Raw genomic sequence first — 13,545 nt, 5'->3', positions numbered from 1 at the left:
ACTCTCATTATTTTTTAAGTAGAGTCAGTAACCCTTTTGTATTATGTAGAAGCAAACAACGATCGATATTCAGAGAGTAAAGTGCAGTATGTCTGCGCCAATAACGAAGGAGGAAACCAGAGACTAAGAGAAGATAAGAGAAGCAGAGGCAGAGTAAGAACAGGTGTTTCACAGTGGCCAAAGGAAACAGAGGAATGGGAGCAGACACAGAGATGCTTAAGCACCATTTAGGTGTGGGAGCTGGGCACGGGGATCCACACATGGAAGAGAATGTTGCAGAAGGATCATAGATTGATGAGGCACCAGAACCCAGGGAAGGGCACAGGACCACATGCAGCAGCTGAGGAAATGGGTAGTGAGGAGAATGGCCCACAAATGCTGCAATCAGGTATCGTCTTCCATCAGTACTCCCCAAGGAGAGAGACACAGTTGCTATGCTTACCCACCTGAACCAGCTAATAATTCTATCTCTGGAGCCTTGTGGGGAGTTTCTACCAACCATACACCGTACACAATGAGCTATAAATATTTAGCTCTGTGCCCTGGGGAGTCCATCGCTCAGTGAGATGAACTATTCGTGTTTACGTGTGAAAAAAAGTGTTCAGTGCCTCACAGTGCTCAAGTCCCCAGGTTCAAGTTCATTGTGTGGAAGTTTTTATGCACTCAATTTACTTCTGCTTAGTATTTGGCAACTATTTTATCTCCGTTTTAGACCTTCTATTTCTTGGTGGTGGTGGTGATGATGGTGGTTCTGCCGGTTGAACCAAGGACCTTGCACATTCTAGGCAAGCACCCTTCCACTGAGCCATAGCCCCAGCCTAGATTGACCATTTCTCCATGAGAATAACTAGAAAAGGAAAAGGAGGAGGAGAATAATCCAGGGGCTGGGTTATATAAAACAGTCACTGGACTTGTGGCTCACACTGTAATCCCATGTCTTAGTTTGTTTCTCTGTTACTGTGCTCAAACATTGAGCAAAAGCAACTTGGGGAAGGAAGGGGTTTGTTTGGCTTACAGGTTACAGTCCATCACAGAGGGCTCCACGGTACCAACTGAAGCAGAAACTGTGGAAGAACACTGTTTATTGGCATGCTCCCCATGGCATTGTTTGCTTTTTTTAGACAACCTAGACCATCTGTTGGATGGAGACACTGCCCACAGTGGGCTAGGCCCTCCTACATCAATCATTAATTAAGAAGATGCCCCACAGACATGTCCACCAGCTGACCTGATAGAGGCAATTCTGCAGCTTAAGTTTCTTTTCCCCATCTGACACTAATCTGTGTAAAGTTAACAAAACTAACCAGGGCATCCCAGTGCCTGGGGAGGGAAGGCAGAGAATTGCCATTAGTTTGAGGCCAGTCTGTACTAAACAGGACTTACAGAACAATGGGCTACAGAGCAAGGCCTTGTTAAAAGAGTCAGGAGAGGAAGAGGAGGTGTGGGGAACCTCTAAAGCAGACAGTGTGTGTGTGTGGGGGAGCATCTAGAAGAAAGGATCACAAACCTGGGGTGGGGGGGTGCAACACTGTGGGTTGTAAGAAGGAAGCATACAATAGAACCTAACAGACAATAAATCCTGTTCACATAAGACAAGGTGCTCCACATTGTTTTACCTCCAAAATGTGGAAGGATCTACATGGCTTTGACCTTGACATTATTACCTCGGGAGTATAGTTTTTATTCACAGTGTCCCCATGCTAGAACATTCCACTCTTTCATTGCTCAGTTTGCTCACTGAAGATAGGCATGCACACATATACATCCATGTTTTGGCTTTGCTTTCTTCCTAATTCCATGTATTATATTATGCTTCATCTTCACTCTTTATGTTCCCAACTCATCTTTTAGGACTGAACTCAGCTAGACATAGTAGTACATACCTGTAATTCCAGCACTTGATGAACTCAAGACCGATGATTATGAGTTTGAATTTAGCCTGGGCTACATAGTAGAAACTGCCTCAAAAAAAGAAAGAGGGGCAGGAGAGATGGCTCAGAGGTTAAGAGCACAGGCTGCTCTTCCAAAGGTCCTGAGTTCAATTCCCAGCAACTACAAGGTGGCTCACAACCCATTTGTAACGAGATCTGGTGCCCTATTCTGGCATGCAGGCACACATGCAGGCAGAACACTATATACATAATAAATAAATCATATAATATGTATATAAAGAAAATCTGTAAAATCTGTGAACCAAAGTGATTTGACATTTCATAAACATAGTACATAATTATATGCTTCACTTGAAAAACACCTACTACCTTGAAGTTTTTTGCTTTGCACGTTTACATTTTTGTTATCCGTGTCTGTGTGCCTATATGTACATGAGTGTAGATTCCTGTGGAGGGCAGAGGTAGATATTGGATCCTTTGGAGCTGGAGTTTCAAGCAATTGTGACTCCCCTGAGGTGGGTGCTAGGAACTGAACTTGGGTCCTTTGCAAGAATAGCAAGCCATCTTAACTGCTGAGCCATCTCTCCACCCACCCTCTTTAGCATTTTATATTGCTATTGTGAATCATTTACAGTTTGAAATGTAATTATTCGATTTGTCTGTCTCCGCAGCCAGATCTGAAGATCCTAAAGTCTGTACAATACAAGCCGGTGGTGAGCTGTGGTCTTTTCACTGGATTAATATTTCATTTCTACCTCTGCTCATTTCTGTACTAATGGCTGCGGTTTTGTGCTATGGCAGGCAGGCAAAAGTGGAAGTTTTCAATGTCTCCTTTTTATTTCTGCAGTAGTTTAAACTGTGCTTTTAGCTCGTAACTTGAGAAATCACCCCCACCCTCTCCCCTTCAGTTTGCCATCAGAATGGAAGAGAGAAACAGGGTCTCTAAGTCTTTAGTTTTAGAAAACAAAGGTCTGAGTTTAGAAATCCAAACAAGAAATGCTCTGACCGTGTGGCATCTCCCTCCACTTGCATCCCTGGCACCTGGCTTCTGTGTAGACAGCTTCTCCGTGTGTCCTTAAAGGTGAAGTCTGGGAGGAGGTTGGAGGATGTCTGAAAGGGTCACCTTTCCATGGTGACCTCTTGCATCACAGCAATGCAGACAGGACAGTCATGGTTCCCTAGGAAATTCTGGGATACCGAGAATACAGGAGGCATGGGTTCAGCTTTGGATACCCTTGCCCAGAACACCATGAAGATTTTCATTCTTAAAGACGGGCATCGGGAGTGAGAACAGGTTTAGGAGAAGACAATACCAGCTTTAAAGAGCTGAGGGTGAATCACCCATAAGACAAATGGCTCTAGGCTGAAAGTCTGGGTGATTGGCTCTGGTTTGTACCAATGGTGTAGCCTTGAGTTTACTGGATTACCGAAAAGAGCAGTAGAGGGACAGCATTACCTAAGCAAGCAAGGACTTGGGGTCAGTTGGAAGAAACAGCCTAGGTGAAGGAAGGATGATCAGAGAGCATGCATGAGAAGAACCAGGAAGGGGCAATGTCACCTACATGAAGGAAGAGCCTGGCAAAGGGACAGAGGACCCCTAGCATGGTAGGAGATGTGATTTTATGTTGCATTTGCTCATTGAAGACTTTGATGTTGTAGAATACTAGTTTAAGATGTTACATTTGTTTATGCTGTGGAACATTTGTTTTAATGTTGCAAAGATGTGCTGCATTCTTTTCTGTTGCATTTGTTTAACTCCGTGAACCTGTGTTACTTTGCCTGTCTAAACACCTGATTGGTCTAATAAAGAGCTGAACGACCAATAGCAAGGCAGGAGGAAGGATAGGTGGGGCTAGCAGGCAGAGAGAATAAATAGGAGGAGAAATCTGGGGAGAAAAAAATCAAGGAGCAAGAGAAGAAGGAGGAGGACTCCAGGGGCCAGCCACCCAGCTACACAGCAAGCTAAGGAGTAAGAAGTAAAGAAAGGTATACAGAAATAAAAAAGATAAAAGCCCAGAGGCAAAAGATAGATGGAACAAGTTAAGAAAAGCTGGCAAGGAATAAGCCAAGCTAAGATCAGGCATTCATAAGAAAAAAATAAGCCTCCATGCATTTATTTGGGAGCTGGCTGGCAGCCCTCCTCCCCCAAAAGCAAAGACTTAAAAAAAAAAAAAAACCTACACTTTGGTAGAGATTTCAACAGAGAGGTAAAGTCAGAAGTTAGTGACATAATTGTAGAAAGGTAGATATTAGAAAGGGAGGTATGTACACCTAAACCATCAGAACTCTGCTGAGACCAGAAGTCCCAAGTTCCAAGCCAGCCTGGCTCACATAGCAAGTCTTGTTTACAAAATACAGAAACCCAGAAGATATATGTAGTTATAAGTAGTGTTGAGTGTCATAGGTTTATTAACTGGGGCCTGCAGAGATGTGATGGGACCAATTTTAAACACTCCCATCAGAAACACTGTCAAGGACATAACAGACACTTTTTAACCAAAATATCTGTGTAATCTATGGTCCATGGAAGCTGACATATAAAATTAGTCTTCCCAGTCATTGAATTAAATTTAGTTTTATTTGAAAAATATTTGGCATAGTGTGTGTAATGTAATTGATTTTTACAGAACCTTAGATTGAATATTGAATTTAATTTCTTGACAAGGCAAGACATCAGAACACTCTATATTGATGAATGATTCTATGTAGAAGCCAAAACCATTGGGAAAAATTTTAAAATACAGATTTAGGGATACCCACCTGTAATGCCAGCATGTGACAGTTGAGGCAGGAGGACTGTGAACTTGAGGCTAGCTTGGGTTACATAGTAAGACTGGCCTGGGATGCACACTAGGATGACTGAGTTCAAGATGGACTGGTCTACATAGCAGGCTTCTGTCTCAAGAGGAAAGTGGACAGAAGCAATGGTTTAGAAGTAAGGAATATTTGATTCTCTTTCAGAAGATCCAGGGTTAGCTCCCACACCCACATGGCAGCTCACAATCTGTTACTCCAGTTCCAAGGGGTCTGGCATCCTCTTGTGGCCTCCCAGAACACCAGACACATGGTGCATATATGTACATGTAGGCAAGCATGCATACACATAAGATAAAGAGAAATAAATAAACCTAAGGCAAAGAAAGTGTGGGCTGTGTTTCCAGTTACTTCATTTGTTATTGTGTCATTCTGCTTCTCGCTTTGTGGAAGTTTCAAAAGTTCCATGAAAAGACACTTTTTAAAAAAGGTAACAGATGCCAAGAGGAAAGAAAGAACAAAAGATGAAACACCAAATATCAGCCATAAATCCAGAAAAAAAGCTAGGTCAGCATCTCCCAGATGCTTCCCAACTACAATACTGTCTTAAAGACAGATTGCTTCCAAATTAGCAGGTGCTGTGATTTGCATAGCTGAGCCCAGTAGGCAATTGAGAAGAAAACAAATGTTTCCTAGTCTTAGCACAACATATAGGAAAGAAGTATGAACAAATAATCAACTGTATGAATATTTGAATATTCCAGCAGCAGAGAGTAGCCTGTGTTTCAGATCCTCAATAATTCAGAGTATTCTATCCATTCATTAAATTAATGTCTCTCATTAAGCTGTGATAATTCCTAATTGTATGTCAACATTTTACTAACACAGGTAAAAAGTTTTTATAGTGTAGTGTTACCAGAGTAGGAACAATGAAGGCCGGGCAGTGGTGGCTCACACCTTTAATTCCAGCACTCGGGAGGCAGAGGCAGGTGAGTCTGTGCCTGGTCTACAGAACAAGTTTTAGGAGGTTTCTGAAGCAGTAACACAAAGCCTGGAAGGAGAGAATGGAGCATACACTTGGTAGACAGGCCTGAGCATCCTTTATGATGTTACAGCAGGGCTTAATTGTGTGTGCACCTGTTGATGGAGCTCTGCATGCACGGATGGGGTAGAGTTGAGTACTACAGTGTGTTGGTGTACCATTTAATAGTCGGGAATGTGAGTACAGGAAATGTTTTAACTTTTACAACTGCCCTGCTTATGTGAACAGGAGGAGATATTGCTTAGCATGGGGACGCTTGCTTGAAACAGGTGCACACCTGTAATCTCAGCTCTTTGCAGGCTAAGGCAGGTAAACTGTGAAAACTTCAAGCCAGCTAGGGCTACCTATGGAGACCTGTATCAGAGAGAGACACACACACACACACACACACACACACACACACACACACACGCGTGCGTGTGTGTGTGTGTGTGTGTGTGTGTGTGTATGAGAGAGAGACAGAGACAGAGACAGAGAGAGAGAGAGAGAGAGAGAGAGAGAGAGAGAGAGAGAGAGAGAGAGAGAGAGAAATTCCTAGATTTTTTTTCTTGCTTAGAGATGTCTGACTGGCTTTTCATTCTGGCCAGCAGATGGCAGTATGTTATCTTGTTTAAGTATTTGTAATCACAGCTTTGTTTTGAGTCCTCCAGGAAAACAGGGACTTCTGAGAGGTTCACCTTACATTCTTTGATCCCCAAACTCCCTCAAACTCCTGCTCCACTTCCCTTTTATTTGTTTGTTGCAAATAATTGTCATTAGTTTCGTAAACAGGAAACCCTACTTTATTCCTTTTTTCTATTTTTGACAAAGTGGACTAGCCTTCAATTCTTACCACCACATTTATCTTCTTTAACTTTATTCCTTAGCAATTTTTTTTCCTGAAAAAGTCAATGACTATCAGAAATTATGAAAATAGTTTCATGTATTCAGTTACAGAGGGCAGAGTTAAAGATTTGAGGGGCTTCCCTTTCCCACCAGAAAGATGAACCCCTTCAACCCTGAAGTCTCTGGCTGCTGTCTCATTGTCTATTGATGGCCTTTGTTAATTTTTTTCCTGTAGTTGTTTGCTGAGTGCATTGCACCCATTGAACATACTGTTATCTTGCACCTGTGAAAACATCACAAAGATGGCAGTTTGGAAGATCTCAGCTCTGGTGTATAAAGAAATATGAAGAATTGGAAAATCAACATACAGATGGCCTCGAGCTCTGCAGAGCAAGTCCCAGCCCATTCTGGCCTACACAGTAATTATCTCAAAAACATAAACAAGGACAAAATATGGAGAGGCTTTAAGTGTATGCAGAAATGGGATCTGTTTCAAAGCCATCTCCATGAGAGACATCCCATTTCCATTATCATCATGATCATTATGATAAAGCAAACACAAAAATGTGGACATTCAATGTCCTCCTGTGGTCTTGTTACTCCAAAGCTTACAGAAGATTCACTTGTATTATTGGCTTAAGTATAAACAGACACAATATCCAACCTACAAGTGCCCCACACAAAAGAAACGCTCCAGTACTCCCTCTGAATGTATGTACAAGAAGAACAGAAAATGCCTCTAATTGGAACTTTCCAAATGCATTTCTCCCCAATTAGAGTCAGTAATGACTCTAAATGGCACTGTCTTGGGGACAGCTCATCAGTTAATTATAAGGAGTCCTCTAAATTGAGGAGGGGAAGAATGATACTCAGTTTTGATCAGTGCAGATAAATATGGCTTGTCATTATTCACTTGATATTTTAGACAGTCCATCAGAGGAAAACAAGGAAAAGAAATAATCGTCTTTTACAAAGAACAGAGATTATGAGAATAAAGCTGAGCATTTACTTAACTCTGTCTCCTTGTCTGGGGTATGTTCACACGCTCCCCAGAGATTCCCATTTGCTTGCCCAGTTTCTCTTCCATCTGGTCTTCTTCTAAACAAGGGGAAACAATACAGTAATTTCATTGTTGTAGCTAATAATGTGGGAAAATGGAAATATATTTTAAATGTAATAGTTACATAATATAGCACATAAGTAAAATCTGAATGGGCCAAAGGTTCTTTGTCTTCTAGCATCTGTAGCACTCCATGTTCCAGTAACATCTTAAAATTCTGGAATTTACTTGCTGTGTGTGAGTGTGTATTCCCATCAGCCAAAGTTCAGATTTCTTCCATTTTATAAATATAACATATAAGAAGCGATTATTAAAATAACATTTTTCAGCTTATTGTTTATCTTAGCAATTTTCAGGACTCTCATTTAAAGGGTTCATCGCCTCTCAGGTATTTCTGTGATTATTTCTCCATCTTCTCTCACTTGTGCTTTGCACATTTGTGCTCATGGACTTTCCAGTCTGCAGGGATGTGTGGTTGTTGCCTGTTGTCGGGCTCAGTCTTTCAGTTGTTATTGTCTACAATCACCTCCTTCGTGAATTGAAGTTGGGAACCAGACTCCTGATGCAGAACTGTTTAGAAATAGCCCCTCAGCTTTCCCTATCCCCAAAGGAGTTTGCTGCACATGCCTAGAACTCCTTCCATCTGGCCTCTGCACAAAGGGCTTATTACACTTTATCACAAGTCTTTGTTTTATGAGGAGTGTGAGTTCATCTGAGTGAATATATAGGACACAATAGTCATGTTGCTGAAGAACCAGTTTGTTTGTTTTTTCCTTTTCTTTTTCTTCTTCTTTTTTTTAATACTTAGACTCAAGAGGACAGAAACTACATTTGGCCGACAACAAAGACCAAGGAAGGTAAGGACTGTGATGATGACAGATCTGAAGCAGAGCTGAGAAAAAGCTCTTTTCCTGGCCATTCTTACAATACCTGTATTTGTATGGCTTCAGTAAAACAAGGGGAGGTGGCTACATGTACGGTTGTGCACTAGAATAAAAACCTTCCTGAGATGTTGTCTGTAACACACCAACAAGGAAGCTGCCACATTTGCAGACTGAGGAACCCTTGAACTTTATTGCAATGTTGTTTTTTCGATAGAAAAACATTTATAATTAATGGACTAATGACTTAAATTTCATACATTTTCTGCTTTCAATATAAACCCAATTTCAATGACAAGAATTCGGAAGCCTCATATTTAAGTTAAAAATCTTCCTTTTAAAATGCACGGTGGTCTCCGTATTGACTCAACTGAATTTTCTCACCCTATGAAGTCACAGCATCCAATAGCTCTTCTTTTCACCACACTCAGGGGCTTAAGAATCGAGGATTTTGTGGTGCTTTTGTCTAATGATAGATCGGAGAAACAAAATCTAAAGAATAAACACCAAAGGGCCACAAAGGAAAGAGCAGCAACAAGGAACTATAAGCAGACACACCCCTCCTCCACACAGTGGCTTGCCTTTTAATGATTTATTTAAAACCGTGTCTCAGAATGCTATAGCAAAGACTATGTGGGTTTAAGAGTTCTAGAGACTGCTTGCCTCTCAGAAGATGCCAATCTTGTTATTAAAGTGTTTTTTTTTTAAAGGTTTATTCTGCCATATTCTTCTCAGAACTTAGTAACATCTAATTTTTTTATTCTGTTGCCTGTCCCCCCTTCCCTGCCTTCCTCATCCCCCTCCCCCAACCTGGCTAAGGCGCTTTCCCTTGCCAGCGGGTGGCCCCTACAGATAAAGTCTAGGTTTGCCAGTAGTGCTGAGTCTTGTAGCAAGCAGTGAGTAAATCATTACAACTGGATCCAATTCCAAACACAAACTGGCTTCAAAAAAAGGAAACAGCAAGTCCAAATTGCTGCGTTTTTCTTAGAGGAAATCCTGAAACTGCTGTAGATTGCAACGCTGGAAAAACAGGCTCACGTTTCCAGTTTCTGTAAAGTGCCACTTCCCCACTCTGAGCGGTTTAAAGGAGTTCAAGCATTCATGCTGACTCAGTTTGTCCCCGTCGCCAGAGCAGAAGTATGACCCAAATGGTCCGCTGGGCTAACTAGGAACATAGGCAAGCTGATGCCCGCTTGGCTGCTTTAGGTTTACCTAAAATACATACTTATTAGGTCCAAAGACTGTGTTGGTCAGATCTATGGAGGTATAAATAAATAAATAATGCATCTCTCCAGAAAGAAAGGGCAAACCTAAAAATCTCAGGCGATGGTCTCAAGGTCACCGACCCAGGACAACCCTGGAGACTGGGAACATAACTCCTGGTCCTGAGCCCCCCCCCCCCCCGGAGAAGGTGGGAGGTTCGAGGCAGAGTAGTGGAAGAGCTAGCGTGGGCATTCTTTTGTACTCCAGCTGGAGTAAAAATGAACGCAGGCTTGCGTGTTGTCATCGCTTGTGACAGCATTCAGCGATGGGTGGAGGGTTCAGGGGCGCGCAGCGGTCCTTTCTCATCAGGGTCTCCCGAGACACCCGCGGAGAGGGTGGGCGAGCACCGAGCCAGGGGACCCGGGAGCTAGAAGCCAGGGCGAGGGGCGCGGAGCCGGTGCGCTCCGACAGAGGGTGCGGGAAAGCTGGAGCTGCGGGGAGGGAAGGAAGTAGGAAAGAGGAAGGAAAGGCGGGAGGGGCCGGCCCGGGCGGCTGCAATTTCTGCGGCCGGCCTGGTGGGAGGAGCGGGAGGAGCGGGAGGAGCGGGAGGAGGATCCCGAGCAGCCCGTCAGCAGGCGCGGGAGGTGGGGAGAGCGAGCGGGAGGAGGAGGATTAAAGATGGCCACCAGCAGCTGCGGGAGACGGCCACCAGCCCTCACTTTCCGGGATGTCCCCCGCGGCCCGGCCCGGCCTTGATGGAGAGGAGCAGCCGGTGCAGCGCCGAGGCTGAGGCGGCGGCGGGGACCCGGCGAGGGAGAAGACGCGGCGGAGCAGGGACCCGGGCCGGAGAAGGGAGCGGCGGCGGCGGCGTCGCTGCCCCGGCCGCCTAGCGCGGCTGTCGCCCGGCGGCCCCGGCCCCGCAGCTCGCGGACTGCAGCGGGCGCTCGGCCCCGGCCCGGCCTGGGGGGCTCCCGGGCCCCGCACCCAGGCTCGCCGGTCCGCGGTGAGTGCTGCTCGCCCGCCCGCGGGGCGCTTTGTTCCTGCGGGGCGGAGGCGCTGTCCGCGCGGCCCCGCGCTCGCCGCCGCCACCGCCGCCGCCGGGGACAGGCCGCGGCCCAGCCTCTCCCCCGCCAGCGTCCTCCCCCGGGCCTGGAGAGGGCGCCGTCGGCGTCGGGTCCCCGGGCGGCCGGCGGAGGGGCGTGCGGGCGGGGGCCCCGGAGACCGGGAGGGGGAGGCAGCCGCCGCTCCGGGGAGGCGGGGGCGTAACCTGGCGGTGTCCCGGGATGGGGGTGGGTCAGGCGGGTCCCCTCGGGCGGACCCTCCGGGTGACCATTCCCGGTCCCCCACCCCCCCTCCTCCGCCAGGGCGCAGAGGAGCGCGGCCTCCATCCCTCGGGCGCCGTCTCCAGGGCCGCGGGCCTCTCCTGGCTCATCCCTCTGTGCCTTGAGCTGGAAACCCTTCCCGGTGGAAAGACCTGGGATGCTTCTGTCTTGCACCGCGGATGTGGTGGCATCATCAACATTCACGCTTATGGCGGGGTTTAAAAGGCAGCGGTGACCTTTCCGACTGGTTGCATCGGAGGTGCTGCGTTCCATTGATTTTTTTCCCCCCGATTTGAGTCTGAGAGGTCTTCCTTCGTAGACATAATAGGATAAATTCAGATCTAGCATGTTTACCATACGCATAGATTTTCAGTGCCTCAGCGGTGGCTAAGTGTTTTCTGTGGGAAAATGGTGCTTATGCATATGAAAAACTATTTTTGTTCACTAATAGGCATGGTCGGTCAATACCAAGTGCTTCTAATGTTGTCTGAAAACCAGCAAAAAATAAAAAAGAAAGAAAAAACAAAACCTTGTTGCATCCAGACAGCATATTTCCAGGCTGGTGTCTATCAGGTAGATTTAGATCAACTAGTTTTCACTATCAAGATGTTTAGCAAGTAAAAATAACAAAACAACCAAGGAATTTGATATACAGAAAAACTGGATGAGGTATGAGTGTACAGGTCTAGTAAAAATAAATCTCTCTTTAGAAAGAAAAATAAAAACTTGTATCATGGGACCCTGCAGTGTAAGAATTAGCTTGATAGGCTTTTATGTTTTTAAAAAGATCCATTTTGCATTAGGTTTGAGAACTCATGGTATTTGAAATCAGTATTGTGTGTAATAATACTTCAAACAGTTCTGCCTCCAGCAACTAGAAATACAGGTTTTTAAATAGTTTCTTTTCCTTAGTTGAAATCCATTCATGTAAAATATGCTTCTCACAAAATTTCTCCACAAATGTGATATGAGTTAGGAAGCATGAGGTTCTGAAGTAACTTGAAAAATGTGAAAGAAAGTTAAATGATAGTGTAACATTCCAGTGTCAGATCCTCCGAGGATTCTGAACTTGGCAAGCCTTGACTGTGTACATCTGGCATTCTTAATATTGCTAATGTGCTTCGTTCAGTAGGGTATTGGAATTTCCAGAAATTATCCTCAGAATGTAGCATTTGTTAGCGCACCCCCCCACTTCATATGGGACCACAAAAATTATGAACAACTGGACATAAGAGTAAAGGAATAAATATCCTGCCTGGGTGTGGTGGTTCACACCTGTTGTCCTAGTACTTGGGAGGCTGAGGCAAGAGAAATAGCTAAGCTTAGTAGTTTCAAGCCAGACTGAGCACCACAAGTGACACCACCTCAAACAAATAAGAATTAACTTATGTACTTTCCAACTGATTGTATCTAATGTCTGTGGCCGAGAGTATAGCAGTATAACACAATAGTTTTTCATGTATCATCATTCAGACCTTATGAAAATGCTGATCCCATTGTACAAATGGGGAATTAGGCAATTTGGAAGTTTAGGGGCCCAGATGTTCTAAATTTAGAGCCAGTGATGACAGTTGATAGATGTTAGGATGAGTAATTGATGTTTTAGGACATCAATTAGAAGTGAAGATGTATCTGAAAATCATCGTAACATGGCATTTTTGAGAGATAGACTTGCAATAAAAAGGGCTCAGTGGTAGCGACTTGCTTGGGTGAGCAGGTATGAGCACTGCTCTGTAATCGCACCCAAAAGCCATTCCTGTAGCACCCTTCCCAGGATCATTCACCCTCTGGGTTTAGTGTTGTCTGTGATTACCAAGTCACCCTTCCCCCCTACATATTCATGTTCATTTCTATTTATGTCAGGTATAGATCTGCTAATCTGGTGTTTGCACTGAGCTCCGGCCCCCTTCTGTGTATCTGATACATTTCTTGCCCATATAATTCATACATTAATGATTAGTGTTTTCAGGTTAGGTTTACTTAGATATCATCTTTGTGCAGTGAGGTTTTACATATACATATACATATACATATACATATACATATACATATACATATACATATACATCTGGTATTACAGACAAGCAGAACCTTCATACCACCCCAGAAAGGCCTTTCATGTCTTTGCTGTTAGTCTTCAACCCTTGGCAACCATTAGTGTCTTCTGTGGAACACCATCCAGATGCATTGTACAGAAGGTTGCCTTTTGTGTCTTTATGTATTCAGCATAATGCCTGGTCATACAGCAGTGCTACAGTCATGGCTAGTAAACGCTGACAACCTGCTCTCCCAAACAAAACAAAAGAAAAAACAAACCAACCCCTGACTTGTAACATCTGGTAATTACTGTAGTGTAATAGTCACTACCGCCTATATTAAGCCTCATAAACCAACATGGAAAAATCCCCAAAACTCAACCAAGGGCTCTTTTTAGCTGGTACCAGCCAGCTCCAGCATACCCTGAGTTTCCTTTTCCCCCTGAGTACCATGATTTTAGCGTGGTCCGTATTTTGTCCCTTCATGATTGATAGACACTTGAGTTTCTCTGTTTTGGTTAATTATGAAT

General features: G+C 44.4%; 1 protein-coding gene across 5 annotated transcripts in view; it reads left to right on the top strand.

Annotated features, from left to right (window-relative positions):
* Window positions 1-10,515: 10,515 nt before the first annotated feature.
* Window positions 10,516-13,545, top strand: part of Wdfy3 (WD repeat and FYVE domain containing 3) — a 227,702-nt gene continuing 224,672 nt past the window's right edge. For 2 of the 5 annotated variants that reach the window (XM_035453188.1, XM_027388524.2), the window contains exon 1: window positions 10,516-10,660. The gene's annotated coding sequence lies outside the window, so the exon portion shown is untranslated. The remainder of the gene's footprint in view (window positions 10,661-13,545) is intronic. The other 3 variants (XM_035453190.1, XM_035453189.1, XM_027388521.2) reach the window with 2 other exon arrangements.

This window comes from Cricetulus griseus, assembly GCF_003668045.3.
Source record: "Cricetulus griseus strain 17A/GY chromosome 1 unlocalized genomic scaffold, alternate assembly CriGri-PICRH-1.0 chr1_1, whole genome shotgun sequence".
In the NCBI taxonomy this organism is placed as follows: domain Eukaryota; kingdom Metazoa; phylum Chordata; class Mammalia; order Rodentia; family Cricetidae; genus Cricetulus; species Cricetulus griseus.
This window is presented reverse-complemented; position numbering and strand designations above follow the sequence as displayed.